The sequence below is a fragment of the Dipodomys spectabilis genome, unplaced genomic scaffold, assembly GCF_019054845.1.
Source record: "Dipodomys spectabilis isolate Male_0828 unplaced genomic scaffold, ASM1905484v1 ptg000117l, whole genome shotgun sequence".
In the NCBI taxonomy this organism is placed as follows: Eukaryota; Metazoa; Chordata; class Mammalia; order Rodentia; family Heteromyidae; genus Dipodomys; species Dipodomys spectabilis.
The window spans coordinates 692974-711068 of NW_024870794.1; positions in this window are offsets into that span (position 1 = coordinate 692974).

The window sequence follows — 18095 nt, forward strand, 5'->3', positions numbered from 1 at the left end:
AAATTGCAGAGATTCTGCATGGCAAAGAGCATAGCTAGCAAGATTAACAGAAAGCCCATGGATTGGGAGAAGATCTTCACTAGCCATACAATGGACAAGGGTCTCATATCTAAAATATACCTGGAACTCAAAAAATTAAATCCCCCAACAACAAGTTCTCAAAGAAACAACTGTCCAATAAATAAGTGGGCTAAAGACTTAAAGAGAAATTTCTCTGAAGAGGAAAGAAGGATGGCCAATAGACACATGAAGCAATGCTCAACCTCCCTAGCCATATAAAAATGCAAATCAAAACAACATTGAGATAATAACTCACCCCAGTTAAAATGGCTATAATCAAGAACTCTACTAACAACAGATGCTGGAGGGGATATGGACAGAAGGGAATCTTACTGCATTGTTGGTGGGAGGGTAAATTTGTTAAACTACTATGGAAAGCAGTATGGAGGTTCCTCAAAAGACTCCACATAGAGCTCCCCTATGACCAAGCATTCCCACTTTTGGACATTTACCCAAATGATCACAAACAAGACCACATTATAGCTACCAGCACGACTATGTTTATTGCAGTCTTATTTACCATAGCTAAGATATGGAACCAACCCAGATGCCCCTCAGTATTTGAATGGATCAAGAAATTGTGGTATATATACACAATGGAATTCTATGCCTCCACCAGAAGGGATGACATTGCCCCATTTGTTAGGAAATGGAAAGCCTTGGAAAAAAATTATATTAAGTGAAGTAAGCCAGGCCCAGAGAAACATAAGTTCCATGATTTCCCTTATTTGCTATAACTAGTATATGTCTGAGACAAGCAGAAATGATTAGATAAGTTGATATTAGGTGAAATGTACCCCAAGATAAGGATTCATATGCTTTTTTTCCCTTGCGATAGTTTGTAACATATTTCTAAGATTATTTCTTTGTTGCTTTTTATGTCCTTCCTCCACGGTATAACCTTTGCTTTCACTTTATTTGATGTTTGTATAATTTCTGGGGGAAAGGGAGAAATAATTGTTAAATAAGGTACAGGTGGACCCATTACAACAATGAGATTGATGTACAAGACATTTTGTCAAAAAACGAATTTTACAACTTTAACCAGGGGTGGTGGGGAGTGGGGAGTGGGAAGTGGGGATTTGTGGGGTGGGAGATAAGAAGTGATGGGAATGGGAAACAAAGAAGGGGGCAACAATGCTTGATAAGATCTATTACCTTACCCATGTAATTGTCACCCCTCTGTATGGTATTTTCACAATAACAACAAAAACAACAATAATAACAATAAAAGATGATTTGAAGCCAGGTGCCAGTGGCTCATGTTTGTAATCCCAGTTACTCATGAGGCTTAGATGTAAGGATCGTAGTTCAAGAAGTGGCTCCCTGGCTCAATTGTTAGAGTGCTGACTAACTTGAGTACAGAGTCTCAGGGACAGTGTCCAGGCCCTGAATTCAAGCACCACAACTGACATAAATAACCATTTAAATGTCTGAATTGCTTGTGAATTAAAATGACAGCGGTGGTATAACATTAAACAGTCTACCACAGATATCATTATATTTGTGGTTAGAAAAAGTAGCAACACTTGAATAAAGAATTTTTTTTCATAAACTAGGGCTGATTGGTCTTTAATTAAAGGAAATTGCTGGACTCATACATAGTATTTTTTGGTTGCTTTTTGTTCTGTTTTTATAACAGGATGAGAAACCTTATTTCCGCCAACGGTCATTCAGATATGTCTAACATCATTCACAGGCCATGCAAAATTAACAGAGAAGACAGGACACAGTCAACTGGCAATAAATTTACTTTTCTTTATGCCATGTTCCAAATGATTTGTTTAGCTTATATGTCTCTATGGCCTACTCCTGCAATCCTCAAAATACAAGCATGTTCCACCAATTCAGATTTGAGCCAGGCGATATGTAGTATTAGTGCCAATAGTTGAGGAATATTGTAACACAACAAGGGAAGCAAGAAACCAACACGTTTGTAGCTGGACACTGGAGACTCAGGCCTATAACCTTATCTACTCAGGAGGCTGATGATCACAGTTCAAAACCAGCTGGAGTGAGAAAATTTGTGACTCTTCTCTCCAATTAACTACTAAACAGACATAAAGGAAGCTGGGGCTTCAGAGATAGAGTACCCTTGATTACAAACAGTTGGGGGTAGCACCTAGTGCTGAGCTGAAGGTCAGGCACAAACACACAAAAAATCAACAACAACAAAAAACAGAAACTAGGAGAAAGCTCAGGAAAGGATGGCATTGTCTACAAGACAAATGTACACATTACATGAATTGTGAAATTGTAACCTCACTGTACACTCCTTAGTAACAATTACATTTAAAAAATCTGACAAATCCCGAAGCCATGGGTGCTTATGATGTGTATCTACTTCCCAGAATTTCAAAGTCCCATCATCTGTGCTGGTAGCACAAGGGTTGTAGGCCAGGGTAATGAGAAAATATGAAGCTAGAGATCCTTTCAGATTATCCCACCCACTCTTCTATTACTTTAAGCAAAAAACAAAACAAAGGAAAGTAAACAAAACAGACTTTATGGTTAATTAAGCTGCTATTAAAGATTCCAGGCAGAATTATACTGTTAAACAATGAGTTAGTACATATGTTTTGTCGATACTAAACTTACATGTGTCACAAAAATATCCATGGATTTATAACTAGAAATTCTGAAGTGTTAAGTATATTAATTAGGTGAGTTTCATAAGATAGTCAATGAATAGAACACCACACGGAATTCAGTCTGGTAAAGTAGTTTATTTACTGAACTGCTGCCCATGCCATACATGGTTGAAAGGAGCTAACTCCTCAGGGAAAAGTTGCTGTTTGCTGAAAGGCCTCAACTCTACCCAGAACCTAACCTCATCACAGCATCTCCAAACTAGAGGAAACAGCCATCTCCCTCTTTTGAGATACTCAAAACAGATCTCCCTCCCATTGAACTAACTTGGGAGGGGATCACAAAATCCTGGGTAAAGCAGAGAATTTTCTGCCTGCTCAAACAAACTGACATAAGAAACCATCTAAGCTACAGGAAAATCAAACACCACAAGCATACCAGAGACTCCAACAAGAGACTAGTTACATACACAAGGGAGATACAGGATATTCCCATCCCCCCAAAAAAAATCAAAGAGCATTTTTTGTACCTTTAATTAAAAAAATTCTAAATTTTTTTAATTTTTAATATTAAAAATTTTTGTTTTCTATTAACTTTTTTCTTCCTCTTATAACATTTATTTTAGGAGTATATGTGTGTGTACTTGTTTTTCTTTATAAAAATTTGTTTTTGTTTAGGTCTACTGACCTTTTGACCCTTGTTTTCTTTCTTTCTCATTATTTTCACTTTTTCTTCTCTTTCATTCTTTTTTCCATGACTTAATTGCTGTTCTGCTCATCTTCAGATAAACCCATAGTAGATTATTAGAACTTAACTCCCTTTTGTGTATACATTTAATCCAGAAATTTATTACTCAATTTAAAACCTCTTAGACTTAAATTCCTTAATAGCAGTACTAACTCTTTATACCTATATAATATTTCAAGCATTTTTATTTTTTAGTTTCACAGGTCTCCCTTCTATCCCTCCCCTTCTCTTATCCTATCCAAAGTCTTCTCTGAATATTACATTTTCATTTTGCATAATTTGTAAATGTTGCACTTTTTAATTTTTAATTTTTATTTTTCTATTTTTTTCATGTCTTTTTTCTTTCTCTTTCTTCTTTTCCTCTCTCTCTCTATTATCATTCTATCGAACCTATTTCCCGTTTTGAGACTAGGACTTAGTTAAGTTAACTCTCCCTCGGATTTTCCACATCCCTCTATTCTTATTTTTAACCACATTTCTCCCTAAACCTAATAATTTCTGTTTGCCAAATTCTTCTTTGCTGTTCGTAGCCCATTAATACATAGTTGATTGATGTTGAACAGCTATATCTCTTTAGCTAGATTGTATCTGTAGACTTTTGACTGTGCAACTACAGGCTTTGGTTGATGCTTGCCTTAAAATAGTGTGCTAGTACAAAACTGGTTTTACTTTCATCCTAAATAGGCAGAGTAAGCCGGAAAACACAAGAAAAATGGCAAGTCCGGTTATCTCAACTCCCACTCATAATAATCAGGGGACAGAATAGATAGTGAATAATCCATTGGAGAGTTCCCAAAAAGCTCAACAAACACTACTGGTAAACATGATAAATGAAAAGATTGAAAACCTGCAAAGGACTCTGTATGAGCATGATAGGGAGAGAGGAGGTCAAACAAAGGTCAATACAGGAATATCATGAGCATGAGGAAGCTACTCAAAGATTGATAAAGTAATGGCATGAGCAGGCTGAGAACATTCAAAGAGAAAGTAAGGAATGGCATGAGTAGGCTGAGAATACTCAAAGAGAACTACAGGAATTGCGTGAACATGAAGAGGCTAATCAAAGAATAATGCAGAAATTGAGAGAGCAGGAAGAGAATACACAAAAATCACTAAAGGCATTCATAGAATCCATAAACAGAGAGCTGAAAGAAGTCAGGGAGACCACAAATGGAACGCTGAATGGAACCAAACAGAAGGAATGGGAGTTCAAAGAAACCATAACCAATCAACTAAGTGATTTGTGAAAAAACACTGAACACCAAGTTAAGGAAGTAAAGAAGTTCATACAAGATCTAAAACAAAGCTCCAACAAAAAATTTGAAGCCATCAAAGCTGAACAACTCGAAAGAAAAGAAAAAACAAAGTAGAAAGTCTTGATCATAGGGTTAGACTATGCAGAAGATCAAATTTCGGGGATTGAACACAGCCTAGATATTGTAGAGAAAGAACATACAACAATCCAAGAAATATTATAGATCTATTCAACACTTGGAAGACACCATCAGAAGGCCTAATCTGAGGATAATGGATATAGAGGAGCACCTAAAGGCAGAAGTTAATGGTCTAGCAAATTTGTTTCACAAGATCCTAGCAGAGAACTTCCCAAACATGCAAAAAGATAAGCCTATTCATATACAAGAAGCTTTTAGAACTCCAAATAGACCAGACAAGAATAGCACATCCCACCATCACATTATAATCCACACAGGATCAATTCAGACCAAGGAAAACATCCTTAAAGCTGTCAAGAAGAAAAGATCCATAGCCTTTAAGCAAAACCAAATGGAATCACCTCAGATGTCTCAGCGGTGACAATGAAAACCACAAGAACCTGGAATGAGGTATGCAGGCCCTAAAGACAAACAACAATCAAACATGAATTCTGTACCGTGCTAAACTCTCCTTCATAACGAAGGTGAAATAAAAAACTTCCATAGCAAAGAAAAATTGAAACATATCTCCACCAAACCAGCCCTACAAAAATTCTTAAATGAATTAAAATACAAAAAAAAAAAACATGGAAAGTATCAACAAAACAAAGAGTTGGTTCTTCGAATAAATTAACAAAATTGACAGACCCTTAGCAAATCCTTATCAGAAAAAGAAGAGAACACACCCAAATAAATAAACTCAGAGATGAGAATGGAAACATCACCAGAGAAACAACCAAGATGCAGAACATTATAAGGGAATACTTCTCAAAACTTTATCTTAATAATTTTGAGAACTTGACAGAAATGGGCCTTTTCCTAGCAAATATCGAAATGCCAAAATTAAACCAAGATGAGTTAAACCATTTTAACAGGCCCATATCAAGAATTGAAATAGAAACATCAATAAGAGACCTCCCACCTAAGAAAAGCCCAGGACCAGATGGTTTTACAGTGGAATTCTACAAGGCCTTCAAAGCAGAGATCACACCAATACTCCTCCAACTTTTCAATGAAATTACAAGAGAAAGTTCACTACCGAACTCATTCTATGAAGACATCATAACCCTCATCCAAAAACCAGGCAGGGACTCATCAAAGAAAGAGAACTATAAACCAATTTTTTTTATGAACATTGATGCAAAACTTCTCAACAAAATTTTGTCCAATCGACTTCAACAATTCATCCAAAAAATCATACACCAAGATCAAACTGGATTCATTTCAGTGATGTAAAGCTGGTTCAATATACACAAAGGAATTAATATAATTCATCACATCAACAGGAGCAAGGATAAGAACCCCATGGTTATCTCAATACTGCAGAAAAAGCACTTGACAAGATCCAACACTCCTTTATGATGAAGGTTCTGGAAAAATTAGTAATCCATGTGACATTCCTCAATACACGAAAGGCTATATATGACAAACCTACAGCGAGCATTATACTTAATGGTGAAAAACTAAAACCATTGCCTCTTAACTCAGGAAGGAGACAAGGATATCCACTCTCTCCACTTCTCTTCAATCTAGTATTGGAATGCCTATCTACAGCAATAAGAAGAGATGCAAACATAAATGGGATCCGAGTAGGGAAAGAAGAAGTAAAACTCTCTCACTTTGCAGATGACAGGATCTTGTATTTAAAGAATCCCATAGAATCCACTCCCAATTACTCAAGCTGATTCAAAACTTTGTCAAAGTAGTAGGGTATAAAATTAACGCGCAAAAACCAATGGCTTCTCTACATGCCAAAAATGAGATAAGTGTAGCTGAAATTAGGAAAGCAACTCCATTCAGAATAGCCCCACAAAAAATAAAATACCTAAGAAGTAACTTAACCATAGAAGTGAAGGACCTCTATGATGAAAAGTTTAAAAACCTGAGAAAGGAAATCAAAACAGAACTTAGAAAGTGGCAAAAACTCTCATGCTCCTGGATTTAAAGGATTAGCATCGTGAAAATGACAAAAGTGCCAAAGGCTATCTACAAATTCTATGCGATACCTATCAATATTCCAACATTATTCTTCAAGGAAATAGAAGAGCCAATCCAAAAATCCATAATAAAAGACCCTGAATAGCAAAAACGAACCTAAACAGAAAGAACAGTGCTGGCAGAATAGCAATACCAAATTTCAAACTCTACTATAAAGCCATAATAATCAAAACAGGTTGGTACTGGTACAGGAACAGACCTCAGAGCCAATGGACTAGAAAGGCAATCAACTCCCAAATGATTCATTGAAGAGATGAGTTGAAATTAATCATTTTACACACTAATACTCTTTCCTCAACAAAACCAGAGGATTTAAAATAACTAATATTTTTATGTTAATGGGCACAAATGTGCACGAATTTTCTAGAAATAAAATGATCACTTATGAAACCTTACTGGTACTTCAAAAATGCTTTCCAATTAGAGGATTAATCTTCACACTTTTCACACAATGTGAATCTCCCTTGTGTCAGAACCCCAAGCGAGACTAAGGCAGCTAATAGCTATCTAATTTTTGTTGTCTTTTTGCAATACTGCTTTCTTATCATATTGATTAGTATAAATTCTATGACCAGTATAAAATCACATTTGTTATAAAAGTTACTAGGTGGGACATTCATGGATGAGGTGGTGTGGTGTTTCTGATAGAGCCCTGTCTGGTTCATAGAAGGAGTTGGTACTGGCAGAACATCTGTGGTGGAGTAGGGCAAGGCTTTGAGGGTGAAAGCGTCTATGTAGGGATTTGAGACAGCAGGAAGGGGACAGGAAGGACTAGATTGTTAGGGGAAGGGTCACTTGTGGAGTAGGTGGGCCTTTAGGATGGAGGCTGGCAGATGGATGGGTTTTCTGTGGAGGAAAGTGGGGTCACTGGGGAGGAAGCTCTTTGGGGCAAAGCTTTAAGAAGGAAGAACAAGGCTACAAGGGAGGAGGTTACTTAGAGGAGAGTTTCTGGTGGAGTACTGTGAGCACTTTTGGGATATGTAGGGTGGGGTTTCCCATAAGGCAGGGAAGGGCATGGAGACAAGAGGCTGACAGAAGGTGGGGTTTCTGGTGCCAGAATGTGGAGCTATGAGGGAGAAGATTTTCAGGGTCTGGTTTGAGAGGGCAGAGCAGTGCTAGGAAGAAGTAGGCTAGTAATGGAAGGGGATTCTGGTGGAGAATGGCAGTCCTTTGGGAAGTGTGTGAGGGTGGAGGTAGGGTTTCTGGCAGAACAGGAAGTAGTCATAATGTATGGAGGAGTTTTTCAGGACCAGGGCTTTGTGAGAGCAGGGATAGTATCCAGTGGACTAGACTAGTTAGGATGGACTTTCTGGTGTAGCCAGTCACCACTTTGAAAAGACGAGTAAGTTTGGGTGGGGATTTCACTGTTGCAAGTCAGGAAAAGGACTTTGGACAGGATTTCCAGTAGGGCAAGGCAACCTTCATAAAGGGACTTCAGTGGGACAGGGATTAACAGTTGAGCTTGGTGAGGCTTCCAGATGGAGGCCAACTGTTGCATTGGTTTACAGTGGAGCAATGTGGGTGTTGAGAGATGAGATAGTGTGATGGGCATTTTCTAGTGAGGGTTTTCTAGAGCAGGTCAGGGCTTGGAGCCATGGGGCTAATTGGAGGAGGGCTTTGAGAAGTAGTGGAAGGTCTACAAAATGTAGGATAATTATGGGCAGGGTATCTGGTGGAGTAGGCTGTGGATATGAGGGAGGATGCAATAGGGGGCGGGATTATCTGGGGAGCAATACAGGGCATTGAGAGAGTAGATATGGAAGGTGGAGAGGTTTGTGGTGAAGCAGGGCTGGCTTTCCAGGTAGGAGATGGGCTGTGTGAGAAGCTTCTAGTCAAGCAAGGGGGGGCAGCTTCAAGAACAGTTATAGGGAGGTGGAGGGTTTTTGGTGTAGCATGATGGGCTTTGTGGGAAGTGGTAGTTTCAAGGCCGAGTTTGAGAGGTTAGGCCACTTAGAAGTAGACTAGTTATGGGCAGAGTTTCTGATGAAACCAGGAGAGGCTCGAGGGAGAACTCTGGTTGGGGGTGGGGTAGGGAAGGGAAGAGCTTAGAGGTACTAGGATATGGGAGCAATGGGACTGTGAGTGACTAGAGTAGTTAGGAGTGGGGTATCTGGTGGATGAAGTGAGGATTTGAGGGATGAGCCTGATGTAGGCAGGGTGCTTGGTGCAGCAATTCGGGACATAGGAGGAGATATGGATGTGGCCTGGTTTCTGGTGGTGCAGAGCAGGGATTCCAGCAAGGGGTGTAGAAAAAAGCTTTCCCTATAGCAGAGTAGGGCTTTAAGGAAGGAGTTTGGCTGCAATCAGGCCTTTGAAAGTTTATAGTAGGACTACTAGGGGATAGGTTAGTTAAGGATGGGATTTTAAGGAAGAGGCTGACTAGAAGTGGGTTTCCAGTGGATCCAGTCAATTTTTAAGGGAAGGGGGAATAGGAAAGGGGCAAGAGAGTGAAGAGTGGGGCTACAAAAAATAAACATTTACTCTTAATAGGATCACCATTTTCTGTCAGTGTAGAATTATATTCCTTTTATGTATGCGAGGGATATTGGAGAAAGTAACCAGGCAATAATTCCTTCCTAGTGAAATTTTTCTTTATTCCAATTAAGTGAAAATAAAATCACATCAGGTTCAGAGGCACAAAGTAGACTAAGACACTGGAAGCACTGGACTTGGTTCCCAAGCACAAACTTTAAGGACCACAAACAAAAATTTTAAAATGACTCACTTGGTCATAATGCACACTCTATTGTCTTAAAACTGTGAATGAATAGAACTTTTACTCTGATCATTTTAGAAATCCTAAAACTAAGTAAGTAGTAATGTTTTAACTTTATATAATATTGGCAAGTATACTAAAAATAATGGGAAAATATAAATATGTATGCAGAATGTTTGTTCTCCATAATCAATTTTAATGTAAAAGAATTTAAAACTAGAAAATTACCATATAGTGAGATTGCAGCATGGTTTTCTTTCCGTCATCAAAATGGTGACTTAAGCAATGTGTCTTTATCATTGGATACATCGATGTTAAAACATATCTAAGAATGTGAAGCACTACTATACAGACCCTGAAGAAACTCAGGATCTATGAAATGATGTTGGAATAAAATTAATGACTAATTACAGTAGGAATTGATCTTCACTAGGCCCATAAATATTGTCCAGAAGAAAAGTCTACATTGAAAAATAAACAAAACAATGAAAAGGAATCAGGCAAGCAAACCTTGAGGTAAACATTATCCAATGAACAAAATCTATTGGGGCATGATCACAAGCTTCTTTTACCTGTTACAGTTACTGATGTATGTTTTTTCCCTAATGCCAAATAACAAAGACATAAAAATGCAATAATCATTTTCAAGGCATTAGAGTTTACAGGAAGAATTCAATGAATGTGTTGCTAGAAAGTAAAGATAGATGTCTGAGATAAAGATTGAAGAAAATATCCCCAGTTTCTGGCCCTTCGAGTTGAGAGGGGTACAAGTCAAAGCACAAGGAGAATAGACAGAAGTACAGTAGTGCATTCCAGTAGTTCCCAAGATGCAATGATGAATGAAACAGCGGAGAAAATCAACATGACCATCACTGGACTTAGCACTGGAGAGAAGAGAGAATAACAGTGAAAATCCAAGGAGAATTACAAAGGATGCCCTTGCATATTTGGCAGTAGAGTGCATGTCATTGTGGTCTAAAATATGTGGAGATATTATGGGAAACTACTTGTGCTCAAATGGTGCCATGAGAAGTGATAAACTTATGATTTACAGGACACTGAATAATCATAAAGGTCTTGCTTCAGTAGTGCAGAGTTAAACCTTGATAAATTCTATTTTGAAACACCTAACACATTACAAAACGAAGACGATTCAAATTATATATAAATGACTTGACTGCAACAATAGAGTTCAAAAAAATCAAATCATATAATGTGGATGCAAAATGGAAACATTATTAAGGTACTCTGTAAACAACACACATTTTAGGTGAATAGTCCTGATTATAAAATATTTGTTTCACTTACAGATTTTGGATGCACAAAAACAACAACAGCAAAAAATCACACTTGGCAATAGAGGTGGATGCCAGTATCTCATCTAATGAGGCTGATATTGGAAGGTCATGATTCACAGATGGCTGGGGTAGCAATCCACGAGACATTTATGTTCAAATGTTCAAGCAAACACAGAGTGAAAGCTTGGTTCAAATATTACAGACTCAGTCAGTCATACACACAAACACACACACACACACACACACACACACACACACACACACACACACGGAATGAGAGAGGAAGAGGGAGAGAAGAAAAGGAATGTTAAGTGCTTAAAAAGTGAACCTATCTGCAGGACTATCCTAAGCATATTTTAATTAATAAAAATGAGGGAAACCATAGAGCCTATGTTTCTTAGAGTCTGGCTTCCTACACATAATATGATTTTTTCCAAGGCTTTCCATTTTCTTAAGAAAGGGGCTGTGTCATTCTTTCTGATAGAAGCATGAAATTCCATTGTGGATATATACCACATTTTCTTTTGTTTTTTGAGGGTGGAGGGTCCGGTCGTGGGGCGTGAACTTTGGCCCAGGGTGCTGTCCCTCAGCTCTTCAGCTAAAGGGCTAGCGCTCTATCACTTGAGCCACAGCACCACTTCCGGCTATTTTCTTTTTTCTTATGTGGTGCTGAGGAATAGAACCCAGGACGTCATGCATGCAAGGCAAGCACTCTACCACTGAGACACCTTCCCAGCCCCACATTTACTTGATACATTCATCTATTGAGGGGCATCTGAATTGGTTCCATATCTTAGCTATGGTTGTAATGCTGCAAAAAACATAGTTGTGCTTGTAGTTTTAGTGTGTTTTAGCTTGAGATCATTTAGACAAATGCCCAGGAGTGGGATTGCTGGCTCCAGAGTTATGCACATTTGAAATGAACTAATTGAAATGAACTCCAAGACATGGAAACAACAAGTCTTTTTTTTCAGATGTCAACCTTGATGCCAGTAAAGTAGTGTATCTAGATCTTATTTTATTTCATTTGTCTTTTGCCATTGGCTTATCCCTGGTAATTTCTGTCTTGATTCTGGTACCTTCCATCTTGTATATACATTATCTGATTTGGAGAAGGAAAGGGAAATAACATAATAATAAAAGAAGTACCAAGAGTGACCCATTGCAACAATGATATTCACAAGACACTATATTGGCCATGAAATTAACAACTTTGGGATCAGAGGAGGTGGGGTGGTCAAAAGGATAGGAGGACAATAGAGTGGATAACTATTCAACAAGTATATACCTTACTCATGTAACTGTAACCACTCTGTACATTACCTTTAAATAAAATAAAAATTTTACACGTGAGTCTACCCTAGAAAAAATATCCTTTTCAAAATATTACGTCTGTAACAGAACTTGTGAGGGATTCTAGAGTCAAGCTGTTAGCCCTTGGAAAGGGATAGATTGACAAGCCATCTCAAACAGCAATCAAAAGGCTGAGATCTGTGCTCTGGAAAGGTCAAACAGTCAAGGGAAGACAGGGGTATGATTTATTACCTCAAGAGTATTTTTGTTAGAACTGTTGGACACTAAAAGTTTAAGAATTTGGAGACAAGATGGATGTCTGTGCTATGGTTGTAATGACTATTGCTCCCTTCTGCTCCCTAACAATAAGGGAATCAATGATCAATATGTATGCAAACAATAACACATGTTAATAGTTGTAACCACAAGCTAGATTGATGCCTTAGTTTGTGGACATACCTGTAGCCTCTCACCCTCCACCACTCTAGTAGAATGAATATAAAGCATGTTAAGCAGGATTTGGGGATCCAGAATCTAGCAATGAGGCTTTGGGTCCTCTGGTGTCTTCTTTCTTATCACTTCCTGTGATTTCTCAGTTCTTTGGCCAGGTATCCCACCATCTTTGCTGTTCCATGGTTGAGGTTAGTGACAGTACAGATATTCTGAACACTTCAAAACAAACTATGGAAAAACACTTCCTCAGAGAAGAATCACCTACTTATAGGAGCACCTGGAAAGATACCATACATCAGCAGTCATCCTGTGATCCTCTAGCAATAAAGTATAATTCAGGAGTATTTTTACTTGTAATAATATAAGAGATGGACAATTGTCCCTTTTGTACATTTGTTATTTGGTATTGCATAAATTTTCAGGAATTAATATACATTGTGAAATAATGTTATTTATTTCATAGGTCACAAACTTCGTCACTGGAGTGATGACCCTGTCTTATCTCAGTTGCTTGATTCAGACTTAGATGAGTGTGAATTGCCTAATTATGAACATTTCTTCATGAAACTCAACAGCACAGAATGAAGTGTGAGGGTCAGGCCATTCCATACTTCTAAGGATTTCACATATATTAGAGTACTATATACCTACACTGCTCAGCACTCATGGCACATTGGTGTGTTATAATTGTCTTCAGATCAGAAATATGCTAGAGCTTAATCTAAAATGATGGGCTGTACATTTTCAATGCAAGTGTGATGATCACCCACTGAAATTATTCTCAGTGGAGAATCTTTCTTATACATTTAACTGACTTAGCTTCTACTCTGTGTTTTACCATTATCAGGGACAGTCACACTGTGTCTAGCTACAATACTGCAGCAACCTTAGCTGCCCTTGAATTTTACCTCCAATCTTGATACCAAGGTCAACTCCGCAACTCTAATCACATAGGGGACACCTAACCTTTTCAAGCCTGGTTAAAAATTCAGCTATCATTGCTCATTGCCAGTGTTAAAGATCTTACTCCTTTAGATTTATTGTGTATCTTCTTGTATTTCCAACACTGCCTTAGATGTTGGTTTTTGAAGTAGAACTTTTGTTTGCTTTTGATTTATGGAGGTGTTAGTGATGCCGGTTGAACTGCATCTAATATAATGAAAGTAATTTTGACATATGAATTTAATTTTGGCAATTGAAGAAGTGAATACACATCACTCACAAAAGTTTCTTTATATGTACTGGTATTGCTTTATTGTGAACTTCCTAAAAGCCTGTCATGGGAGCACATATCCCAAATCCCATCATATCTGTCACTGAGACAAGGCTTGAAAGGTCCAGACCGCTTTACACTTCATAGTGAGAACCTTTCTCCAAGAAGGGCGAGAGAATAGCAAAAAGAGCAAATGAATCTTCCAACTGTTTTGTTACATGCTCTTTATACTTAGCCATTAAAAACACCACAATAGTAATTTTTATGACTTCTTACCTACTCTTTTCCTCTTCTGAACTGTTTTATTTATGGATCTCTAAGAAATCACATAAAAATCATATAAAAATCTATATAAATCATATAAGAAAGCATAAACAATATTTGTTAGGGTTATATAACCTAAAATGAATAATTTCAGGAAATTATTAAGCACATAAAATGTAATGCATACCTAAAATTTTCTCTTTATTGAAAAATTCAGCACTTGTAGTTTATTTATTCTGATAACAAAGATTATAAACTAAGTTACAATAGTATTCCAAATGGAACACAGAATTAGAAACATGAAGAGTAGCACTAAAGAATGCTACTGCTACCACTAATAGAGTAAGAATGAAATTTAGATAAAACTACTCCAGAGTAAAAGCCACAGAATAGCTCCAACATTACTGACTTTTTTTTTGTAAAGACAAATTTTCACAGATATTAATATCAATTGGGTATATATTTCTTAAGGCCTTCAGGAAGGATGTTGTGACCATGTTGATGGAAGCAGACTTCTCTGGGACCTACTAGACAATGTGCAGACAACATTCAAAACACTGCACCTGCATTAGGGTAACTTTAGTGCTCTTGACAGTTCTTCAAGTTAGGAAATTAATTAAATAATTTATTAAAAACAGAAGTAGGCAACAAGACCAAACAAATTTCCCAAGTACCTAATACTGATCAGTTGTAGACCCATAATTCAAATCCCGGCTTCCACCAAGCATATCTGAGAATATTCTGTAAGTGTCACATTCATTACCTTTCAAGACCTATGAAGCAGATGAGCCCACATTATCTTCCTAATTATGGTTATAACGGCAATAACATTGCTACAATATATATATATTTTTAAAATGTGTGGGTAATGACATTTTATGTGATCTTTATACCAAATAATGATCAGTTTAACGTCTAAAGAAATACCTGAATGAACATCATTCAACTTCCACTGTTTAGCATTCCTGGAGTCATTACTTAAGGAGAACAAATTCATGTAAAAGACACCTGTGCTAATGAGCACAGGCTTTTTATCATTAAGTACCTAGAATACACAGTAAATAGTTTGTTATGGATATATAATCCAAAAGGAATAATTTTTGTTACTAATTACTTTCTTGTTGTACCAAAGAAAATCTATTTCCTATTCTAAAACATATATAAATTTAATGGATATTAGTGCTATCAGTATAAATTATGCATGAATAATATATGTAATGTATTATATTATATAATATAAATGATATATTTATAATATATGTATAATTACTGATATTCTATAACTACTATAAATAAGATATGTATAAAACTGATTTTAGTATTATACTGTGAAGGATACAAAAATGACAACTTTATTTAAATAAATATATTTGTATGCTTTAGTCACATAATTTTTTGTGTGCCAGTACTGAGGCTTGAACTATGTTCTGGATGTTGTCCCTGAGCCATTTCACTCAGACTGGCTTCATATAGCTATCTTCAGATTTCAGCCCCTAAGTAGCTGGGATTCCAAACATGAGTCATATTATTTTTTTTAAATCCATCCTTGGCATGTTCTTATGTAATCATTTTTGAATGTTCAATTATAGTATGATATGATATTTCATTTCTAAACCAATTCAGAATAAATAACTAGTTATTGGGTAAAACTATATGTTGCAATAAAAATTGTAAAGACCCAACTTTACTATCAATTTTCAAAGATATTGCTAGTTTAATTCCTGGACAGACAAGTAGAAAAATTAAATTAAGTGTTCATAATATATGTAATATATTACATAACATGTAAATGATATATTTATAATATATGCATAATTAGTGATATTCTATAATTACTATAAATAATATATGTATAAATCTGGTTTTAATATTATACTGTGAAGGATAGACGGAATGACAATATCCTTATCTTAACTTTCTCATTTTCAACGGTAGACAAAACATGCTGTAAAAATATATCTTCAAGAAAGCACATGTACAATCTTCATCGCTATAAACATCTTCTTAGATTGGCTACACTTATCCACTAGAGTCAGCTTACCACTGCAAATACTTTGTGATACTTTCTGGATAAAGTTGCTTGTCCTCATCCTCATCAACCTTTCAGCAACTTCAGTGCAGGACATTTTCTCCTGCTTAGCCTGTCGATGATATCATCCTTTGTTATTTCCCAGCAAAGAAATTGTGGCTAGCAGGCTTGAACATTGGTACATTCAGAAGTTCTTTGGCTGTGAAATTTTGCTTTCCTTTCTTGGCAAGTGAGCTGGAATAATGAAAAACATTTAAGGCAATTTGTTTTACGGTAAATGAAAACATACTGATTTGAAAATACTACAAATATTCATTCTTTAAATTTATTTTTAATTCAAATATAATAGGGGTGGTTTTAGTAGTGCATGCCTTTAAATCTAGCTATTTAGATGTCTGAAAACAGAGGATCATAGTTTCAAGCTAGAACAGGTAAATAGACCATGAGTCACTTATCTTCAACTAAGAACCAAAAAGGTAAAAGTGGAGCTGTGGTTCAAACGGAAAAGAAAAATAAAAGAATCTAGCCCCCAAATTTAAGTCATAGTACTAGCACACATATACTATATATATATATATATATATATATATATATATATATATATATATATATATATATATATATATATATTTATTTATTTATTTATTTATTTATTTATTTACATGGTTCCTAAAGTAATCGAAACCTGGTCATAGATTAAATATGAGGTGTGCAAAAGTATGTAAGTCTGAAATGACTCCGAGGTATTTTGATAATCAAATAGTAATGAAGGATTGGTTTGTAGATAAAGATCAAAGCTCACTTTGGGATTTTTCTGAGTTTGTTTAAATCAGTAGCTAGGAGTTTTCAGTAGATAGGATGCTGTTAAAGACCTGAATTAAAGAAAGAACAGAGCTGGAGAAAAAAACCAATTATTACATATACTCAGTGGTAACAACCATGAGAAGGAATATTATGGAACTAAACCCTGGGATACAAATATGTAAAACATGACAAATGAAGAAAAACAGTAATAAGTAAGAAATGCAGACTTATATGGATAGGTATTTTTAATGTTTAAGGCCTATGAAGTGATTGTGTGAAGACCTAAAATTTAAGAAATTGGTAAGGTTAACTATACCTTGGGCCAACCATAGCTGATAATTTAAGTAAAACGGGGCCAGAATAGTGTGTCTTGATTTACCAAAGTGAAAACAGGCCAATATTTGGAAAGCCAATTTTTGGACATGTGGTTGGTGTAACAATTACTGCAGTTTGTTCAAGTGTCAGTAGAAGGGTACAGTTTTAGCACAATGATAGAAATCTTTCAGGGATCTGGTAGATTTTTAATCTGTCTTCAATTTTCCTTTTTCTCTGAGAACCAAAATAACATTACTGGAAGCCAGTCCCAAATTTTACCTTTGGCAAGTTATCAGATATTCAGTCTATTACATGCCCAAATAATAGAGAATGGGAACAGGTCTACATTGAGCACTCACAGTAGACAGGTTTCTGGAATTTCTCAGGAAAATCCTTCTGCCATTTGGGATGGATAAGGCTGGATAATATACAAAATAGACATCATAGATTGAAAGTAATCTGCTAAGTTGACACTTGAGATATTGGATGTTTTAACTGCATTGTATCGATTTTTATGAATCAGTTAATCAGGTTCTTTATACCATATGATGTTACTAAACTGTGAAATGCATGCTTATTGCATTTCCTTTGTATGTTTTGAAATTTGGTATAAAATGTTAGTCTTTTTTTTTTTTTTTTATATATGGATTACTCCTAGTTCTCAAGAGTGGGGAAATGCCCTGGAATTTTGTAACTTGAAGTCATATGTGGCCATGTGTCATATCCTATTTTCCTTGTACAGACTTGGTAATAAATTATATGTAATTTATTATTTTATTTTTATTTATATTCTATTGCAGCACCTGGCTATGTGTAATTTAAACTGTAGTTTTCTTCAAGTATTTTATTCTACAGTGAAGTTTTTTCTTACAAGCTTTCTAAT